This window comes from Cyprinus carpio, unplaced genomic scaffold (assembly GCF_018340385.1).
Source record: "Cyprinus carpio isolate SPL01 unplaced genomic scaffold, ASM1834038v1 S000006537, whole genome shotgun sequence".
Classification (NCBI taxonomy): domain Eukaryota; kingdom Metazoa; phylum Chordata; class Actinopteri; order Cypriniformes; family Cyprinidae; genus Cyprinus; species Cyprinus carpio.
In genome coordinates this window covers 234,321-242,012 of record NW_024879202.1, presented here as the reverse complement: position 1 = coordinate 242,012, position 7,692 = coordinate 234,321, and the positions used below count along the sequence as shown (strand labels likewise).

General features: G+C 38.4%; 2 long non-coding RNA genes across 2 annotated transcripts; both read left to right on the top strand.

The window, feature by feature from the left end:
* The first annotated feature begins 4,267 nt into the window (after nucleotides 1–4,267).
* Nucleotides 4,268–4,960, top strand: LOC122143942. Its single transcript, XR_006159446.1, has 3 exons — nucleotides 4,268–4,560; nucleotides 4,693–4,743; nucleotides 4,825–4,960. It is a non-coding gene; the product is annotated as an uncharacterized LOC122143942 (long non-coding RNA).
* Nucleotides 4,961–5,113: 153 nt separating this feature from the next.
* On the top strand, nucleotides 5,114–6,178 carry LOC122143941. Its single transcript, XR_006159445.1, has 4 exons — nucleotides 5,114–5,208; nucleotides 5,287–5,466; nucleotides 5,603–5,750; nucleotides 5,914–6,178. It is a non-coding gene; the product is annotated as an uncharacterized LOC122143941 (long non-coding RNA).
* Nucleotides 6,179–7,692: the final 1,514 nt, after the last annotated feature.

Sequence of the window (7,692 nt, the reverse complement as noted above, 5' to 3'; positions counted from 1 at the left end):
ACAGGTAAAAGAACAGTACAGGAGTGCGTTGTGATATCAGTGACTGGTCTGACGCGGCAACATTAGTCTCATACAGGCAAGTAGAAATCTTTGTAACAATACTATAATATTGCAGCTCTTATTTTTCCCTGTTCTTTATTGTGTAATGTAATATGAACTGTAAATACATTTGGCATTAACTTTTAGAGTATTACTTTAACATCACAAATTGTGTCTGTCCTTTTACAGGGTGACCTTGTTCTCAGAAGGAACCAATACAGTGGACAACTGACGTAAAACTGTCATCTGCAGCCTTATCCTGTACCTCGACAAGAAAGAAGAAGAGCTATTTGAAAAATATAATCCCAGATATGTGTTGGATGGAGTAAAATGGATTTTTCTTTTCTTTAGGGGAAATTGTTGATTGTTGGTTGCTTCTACAGTTATTGTAAATGATCAGAGAGGTTACTGAATGTACCTTAACTACTAATCAGTTGATGTGAAGATGTGAATGTTGACATAATAAACTGTTCAACTTTATTGTATTTAATTGTGATTTGTGATAAAAGTATTTGATGCAGAGAAAAATATTACATTTATTTGGTAACACTTAAAAAAAGCAACATTTACATAATAATAGTGAGTAACATAAATTCATTAAACTAAGTAATTTAAAATGTGAAATGGACAGACATTATAAAATCTACTTAATTACTTCATAACACTAAATATTACAGATTTATAAAATTTACTTGATATTTTCACATTTTAAAATTAAATTTACTTAATTACTTTTAATAAATACAACCTGCTAAGTTAAATATAATTAAGTAACATTTACTTAATGTCTTCACAAATGTTACATTTAGAGTTAAGTACATTTTACTTGATACTGGCAAGTAAGTTGTACTTGATATCACAGCAGTAAAATTTACTAAGTGAGTGCAAATTGTTACAATGATTTTATCAAGTAAATCCTACAAGTTGTTTTTATCAGTGTAGAACCCAAATACTATGGGGAACTTTGGTAAGATATATCTTTCGAGTCTTCTTAGCGCGCTAAGAGTGAGCGTTATCGGGGAACCGGGCCCTGTATGGTGACTATGGGGCTATGTAAAATATTTTTTGCAACTTACTAGTTTGTCAATAATCATCTGTTACCTGACTGTTGACATCCACATCGCAATACTTACAAGACATCGTCAATATATAATAATATTATCATATCGCCCAGCCATAGTACTATTCAATTAAATAGATATATGCTGGTTTAATATGCGCTTTATTTATATGCATGTACGTTATGTGCATCTCCATTCAGAGTAAATGCTGCTCCACACAAACTTCTCATTTACATGCGCTGAGACGTCTCTAACTCCATCTCTGCATTTGCTGTGAGTCTGAGCTGCTTATAACGTTCATCTGGAAACAGTGTGCATCATCATATTTATAAGATAAATCATTTATAAACCTACGCCAACACAGGACAGTACATCAAAATATCTTTCTGAATATGCTAACTGTTCACAGCGACTTCAGATCATGCAAACTCAGAGCGAGGTTTCAATGTCCATATGTTCTTGTTCAAGAAATAAGTGACTGTAGCATTTCTATCATAAAGAAATGGCCAAATATTGGCCATCAATGACTATCAAAATAATCGTTTGTGACAGCCCAGAATAAAATACAAATCAATTCCTAAAAATAACTATGGCTTTTTTTATTCATTTATTAAAGAAAAAACTGTCAGTGTGTAGTTGTTGCTTTTAAGTTGATATTCCTTTCAAAATTAGGCCAATGTTCAGTCAAACACTAAGCCAAGAACCATTTAGGTTTCTATATCAGTAACCGGGGGGGGGTGGGAGTGATCTATAACAAGTCCACTTGTGCTTTAAGGGGGCACAATTAATCTTAAACTATTTTATAGCCCATTATTCATTCAGTCATTTTCACTATGTCATGTATCGCTGCAATCTGGAAGTGATCTATAACAATTTCAACTAAAATGAATGTTTCATCATGTTTCATTTATTTGACAAATAATTCTGTATTGTAGTGTCAAGGGCATCATTTTTGAGGAGGCAAGAGTGAAGGGGGTACCGCTCATGCTTGTCATGTGACACACAGCAGCCACAAACTGATATAGGCTTATGTCCCTACTGAAAAAAAAACATCAACAACAAAGACTATTACAAGCATTACAAACCATCATCTTTTAACCACTGAAACCATTAAAAATGATTTTCTGTAGTGTGTTTTGGGACATATTCCATAATGATTTATTGGTTTTAACCAGCCACCAACAGAAGGCAACCTATTACCAGTAGAGATGAACACGGTCCATTACAGTTTCCAGTAAAACCAATACAAGTCCCATTATAAAAAGGTGTCTTGTTTTTTTCAGCAGTGCGTTTTAATTTGCGTTTTAATTTGGGGAAATATCTCATTATTATTATTTTGTATTATTTTAAATATTCCCAAAATGTATCATGAAATATCTCGATTCTCAAATATGTTCAAGTAAATGCATGTTGCACCTTTATAGATGATGTCAGTTCTCTAGTAAAGTAGCCTAATTGTGTAATCTATTATCTTTGCATAAAACTTTGTCTGTTTACTTAAGTACCAGATATGGTGTCATACCATAAAATATTTTTAATACGACTTAATTTGTATTTAATAAAAATAATTGTAAGTTACTAAGTAGCCTCTATAACACTTTAACAAAAGAGAAAAGAACTTTACATTATCAAAGAACATTTTCACTTCAGTCCAGCGAATTCAAGCACTCTCAAAAACTCCCATAATAATCTCTAAAGCTGTTTACACTGTTAAATGAATATCTTACTTACATCTTCACTTATTTCTGATGAAATAATTAGCCAGAGAATTCAGTCAGCCAGCGCGCGCGGTGATGAAACGATGTCTCATCTGAACGCCTCTGATTGGTCCTTACATTCATAAACTCTACAGAATCGTATGTGATTGGTTATAATGCGCAGTGCTTTAAAAACGTGTGTCTCTGTCTCTGTGACAGCCAGCGAACGCAGATTTGAATTTAGCAGTTGGTGATGTTTTCCTCTTTTATGTAGCCTATAGTTTACAGGACAAATATTTCACATAAAATTGTTTGGTGTGATATCGTTCCAAATTTATTTGTTTTATGTGTTATGTGTTATGACTGCGGATGTCGACAACTTGACTAGGCACCTCATAAACACCATTCATGTGTGTGTGTTTTCTTTACAGGTTTTTACGTTGTTAAAAAACTCGCTCACGCTTTTAAAAAATGCGCTCGAGACTCGCGCTCTGTTGCGTTCCATTTTGGAACGTTCGTGCATCCCGATGACGTCACAGTCCCTTATAACCGCGCGCTCGCAGACAGTCTTCACAGTTAGTGACGGTGAGAATCTGAGCGAGTTTGCGGAGTGCTAGAGAAAATCTACATACGAAAGTCTGCAGATACAAACACACAGTGTACAGACTAAAGTTAAGTCCACTCTCAGCGTCACGATGCGGCCAACATCTGAGTCCGTGTCTAATGAGACAGAAGCGGCTGCGTGGCTGGATAACATCAGCTTCTGCAGCGGCTTCTGTGAGTGGATCGACGAAGAGTTGATCGATTCACTGCCAGCTGACTCCCAGCCGCCTGTCGAGTCAACAAGAGCTTCAGAAGCAGTGAGTGCACAGCCTTGTGCTGAGAAAAGCCCGACAGGTCAGATTATATTACAACAAATAAACCCTTTCATCTCATTACACAAGAACACACATTACATAGTCAGCAGATACTTGCAGAACATTTTTTTGTGACAAATATTGTAGTCAGAAATTTGCATTACAGTTTTTATTAAAGGTTTTAGCAGTTATAAGATGTCGTTCACACAGAAAGAGTTTCTGAAATCCACTTCACTACTTTTCCATTGTTTTTTCTAATCTTCAAGACTACACAGACATCTTTAATAATCACTAATGTTTAATTTGTGATCGGACATGTTTCTAATATTTTTCCTGTTGTTTTTCTTCAATGAAGAGATTCCTCCTCGAGGCAACAGGAGGAGCAGAATCCATGCGTTCTTCAAGAGAGCCTGGAAGGCCGTGAAGAAGCCGTTCCTCCGCTGCAGACGGACACGAGTCGAGTCTGTCCCGGGACCCTCTGAGCTCCAGAACGTGCCTGACACCGAGCCCACATCTGCCCCAGATCTCCCCGACTGGAGGCCAACTACCAGTGAGTCTGCTGTCAGATGCAGCCTTATTTCAGTAGTTTTGAAGTGTTATTACTTTGTAATCCTAATATCAGCTACTTTAACACAGTTATAAACCTTTGCTTGTTTAACAAATATAAATAACACATTTCATTTTTAAAGAAACATTTGTCACATGGATTTTCTTTAGTCTGTTTTTGATACAGAGAGCAGTGCTATTATATCAGACACATAATTTAATATAAGATAACTAAACCTATTCTGCAACCTCTTGTGTTTTTCAGAATCTTTGCACAAATTGTACACACTGCAGGATTTGATAGGAACAGGAAGCTACGGCAAGGTGTTCAAGGCAGTCCGAAAATCAGACGGCCGAGAGGTAACACGCTTTTACTGAACATTTAGCTCCTTATGTGGAGATCCATGTCCACTTGATCTAAACATGTTTAAAATAAATGACAGATTGGAGAATGTAAGAATAATTAATATGTCTTTTTTCCTCTCTTTGCAGGTTGCCATCAAAAGAACGCAGAAATGGAGCAACTACTGTTCTCTTCAGATTGTGAGTTGGCAAAGAGTAAAGAACACATGTTTGGTTGTTTAAAGCTATCTAACCGCTGGGTGGTCTTGTCCTGTCCTCTAGCCTGGTTGTTCCAGACGTCTGGCTACAGAAGTGGGGCTGATGCTGATGTTGAGACGTCCTCCAGTGTGCCCCTACATCATAGAAATGTACGAGTGGTTCGATCAGCCCCTGGTCTTCTCGCTCGTTCTGGAGTTCCCTCAGCCGTGCGTGTCCTTGCGAGAGTTCATCACAGATTCGTCAGGACTGAGAGAAGCGGTCGCGCGGGGGGCTTCATGCGTCAGTTAGTCCTGGCGGTGCAGCACTGCATAAACCACGGCGTGTTTCATAATGACGTCCATGCTGACAACGTCCTGGTGAACACCGACACTCTGGAGCTGAAGCTGATCGACTTCGGCTCCGGTCACCTGCTTGACAGCGCTGGCTATGACAGCTTGAAATATATAGGTGAGCTGGCTTTTTGTATCGCTTTGTGATTTATTTTGTTTTCTGAAAAATATTAATCGTACAATGTCTTGCTTACAGGAGCATTCCTGTTCTGCCCACCAGAGGTCTTCTCCAAACCCAAATACTACGCCGTCCCAACAAACGTCTGGGCTCTAGGTGTGACGCTGTTTATGATGGTGAACACAAAGCTGCCTTTTTGCAACGTCAAGCAAATATTGGACGCCTGTCCTTACACTTGGAAAGCTGATGTATCCAGCGGTGAGGAAACAGACACTGATAAACATTTACCTCTCATTCTAGCTTTTATCAGATATTTGAGAAGGTGTTTCCACACGTCAGCTCTGGTGTGTTACGTGGTCTTGACTAACCATCTCTCTTCTCCAAACTTTTGCAGCATGCAGTGATCTGATCTATCAGTGTCTGGAGCGCAGACCAGCGAAGCGGCCCACGTTAGAGCAGATCTTACAGCACCAATGGTTTGAAAGTCAGCTCTAGGATGAAGGCAGGCGTGGGATCCTTCTGTCATCTGGGTCAGACGTAAGGTAGTGTAACTGAACTACATCTGCAGTCATTCTCGTTAGAGGTCAAGTACTGGTGTATTTTTCATTTCTGAATTATGATCAGAAAATGAAGCAGCTATTGAACAGTACTGAACTGACTGGAGGACATTTAATGTTCTGGTCCTTTTCTAAATAACATGATCAGATGATGAAACAGAGACTGAGTGAAGACAGGGTCAAGAATACTGTTCCTCAGAGGACACACAACATCCAGTCGGCTGAAGAACCCTGGACTAGACAGGAAACACGACCCAGAGACGGAAACAATGGCTAATTTTCTTGAGAACATGAACCTAGACTTCTAAAGGACCGATGTGGCCATTTCTAATATAGTAAATAATTAAACCATAAATCAAGCAAGAAGAAGATGATGCAGGCTGCTGTGAAGCGTGTTCACAAGAGTTCTAACAGTTCGGACATTGCAGTGAATCAGAGGTGAAAAACCGATATAAATACTGTTCAGTTTGTTGCACAGACCAATCGTTTTGTGTCTTTACACATCAATGTATCGTCACGAGCAGCACGGTTTAAATTGGATTTTTCTGTGCATGTTTTTTCTCTCTCATAGATTCTGTTACCATTTCCCAAGCATTATACGGCTAAGAGACTGCAACGGCTGAAGCTAAAAATCATAAATTGTGTTCTACTGAAGAAACAAAGTCACCAATATCTCGGATGCCTTTGGGGTAAGCATATAAACATCAAATTTTCATTTTTGGGTGAACTATCGCTTAAAGGCATTTTGGTCGGATGTTGTTCAATAAATGAATAACATATTGGGAATCTCTCTGGACCTTGACCCACTGGTTTGTATTTTAGGGATTCTTTCCTACAACACCTGGAGCTCTTCTAAGATTTAATTGCTCAAAATTGTATTATTTACTGCCAGGCGCTGCATACCGCTGCAGTGGATTTCTGAAAAACCAACAAAGACGCAATGGACTAAGAGTACTGGACATTATGTCATTTGAAGAGTTGAGTTTAATCAATAAACATGATTTGAGTTAAAGTTTTATTTACTAAGCTGTAAAGAGTATTAATAAATACAGAACACAGTCACTGCTCTTTAGGAGACATAATTGTTCTTGATGATCAGCCAGTAATTTCTGTGGACACTAGGGGTTGACCAGCTTCTGATGTTTTAAATTCGACTTTTATGTGATGAAAGTCGAGTCGAAGTCGACAAGTAGCTGATGACGTCATTAATGAACAAATAAGTCTGGAGATGTGACAAACCCCTTGTGCACAGCTATGGCATATGACACAGCGCTGCCCACATGGCTATTGCTCCTATAACAGCTCATTTATATCAGTTCTTTGAGTCGTTATATTTTGTCACTGACTTCTGCTCGTTCTGAATCAGATACAGATAAAGTATAGCACAGCAAATAAATCAATAATACCAATGAATAATTAACAGATCAAACTTAAAGCGTCAGTGTGCTGGCAGCGTCTCTCTAGCAGTAGTGACGCTGTGGGATTTAGTTATTAATAAATATATGCTTGAACTTTTCTGTTTCTAAGCTATTTTACTGAGAAATCACAGAACAGCGTTGACAGTACATTTCCACACTAAATGATTCTGTACGGGTGCGATCTGCGTATGACGTACAAGCTACTGTCTGTAGCCTATGTGTGCATTACAGTGCGGCAGCTCATTAGATTAGAACAGTGATTAACTTACCTTTACAATAAGCTGTCTGGAATGTGCTTCTCCCATTCAATTTCGAGCATCCAGTAATATGACCACATGTCTTGTGGAGCTTTCGGAGTAAACATTAATTTGTCATTTTAACTGGAAACAGAGCGTAAATGTGGAAGTCCTTTAAAGATTTCTTATCCTGTTGCGCCCTCTATAGGACCAGTGACTAGTTGACGTCAAGCTTAAAGCATCGTGGCAGAGCTTTGAAGTTGATTAGTTGGG